This window comes from Octopus bimaculoides, chromosome 8 (genome assembly GCF_001194135.2).
Source record: "Octopus bimaculoides isolate UCB-OBI-ISO-001 chromosome 8, ASM119413v2, whole genome shotgun sequence".
NCBI lineage: Eukaryota > Metazoa > Mollusca > Cephalopoda > Octopoda > Octopodidae > Octopus > Octopus bimaculoides.
The window spans coordinates 65,262,160-65,263,409 of NC_068988.1; positions in this window are offsets into that span (position 1 = coordinate 65,262,160).

The window sequence follows — 1,250 nt, forward strand, 5'->3', positions numbered from 1 at the left end:
TGAGCGTGGCCGTTGCCAGTACTGCCTGACTGGCCTTCGTAGGATTTTCGAGTGAGATCGTTGCCAGTACCCCTGGACTGGCTCTTGTGCGGGTGGCACATAAAAGACACTATTTCGAGCGTGGCCGTTGCCAGTACCGCCTGACTGGCCTTCGTGCGGGTGACACGTAAAAGCACCCACTACACTCTCTGAGTGGTTGGTGTTAGGAAGGGCATCCAGCTGTAGAAACTCTGCCAAATTAGATTGGAGCCTGGTGTTGCCATCCGGTTTCACCAGTCCTCAGTCAAATCGTCCAACCCATGCTAGCATGGAAAGCGGACGTTAAACGATGAAGATGATGATGATGATCTATCTATCTACATATAATCCAGCATTCTTTTGGTATATCCCTCAGAGTTGTCATAAACTCTGAGGAGTATACCGAAAGAATGCCTAGAATCCTAATCAAAGGCGCTTGAAATATAAAGAATATACATGTCCAAAAAAGTTGTGACATTTCTGAATACCTATAAAAGAGTGTATGTGTGTGTGAAAGAGAGAGAGAGAGAGAGAGAGAGAGAAACATTAAAATGTATTAAAAATGAATCTAATTACCTCCGCATATACATAAAGAAAAATAGACATGAATTAGTTAAAATAGAGTTATGTCCCTTTATAATAGATTAAATAGCGACAGATTATTCAGGTTCTTTACGTTCCAAGTTTTATCTGTACTTCTGAAAGTAGGGCTAATTAATGTAGAATCGCACCCATCCTTGAAGAATACAATTTAAAAAAAAAATTTTCTGATACCAATATTTTAGGTGTCAGAGACGACGAATATGTCAAAACAAAAACCCAGCTTTTCAAATTTGACCCCCACTCCCTTCCCCCAATTTTTTTTAAAAACCCACCTTTTCCAAGTTTACTCGTTTCAGTCATTTGACTGTGGCCATGCTGGAGCACCGCCTTTAGTCGAGCAAATCGACCCCAGGACTTATTCTTTGGATGCCTAGTACTTATTCTATCAGTCTCTTTTGCCGAACCGCTAAGTTACGGGGACGTAAACACACCAGCATCGGTTGTCAAGCAATGTTGGAGGGGGGGACAAACACAGACACATAAACATATATATAACAGGCTTCTTTCAGTTTCCGTCTACCAAATCCACTCACAAGGCAGTGGTCGGCCCGAGGCTATAATAGAAGACACTTGCCCAAGGTGCCACGCAGTGGGACTGAACCCAGAACCATGTGGTTGGTAAGCAAGCT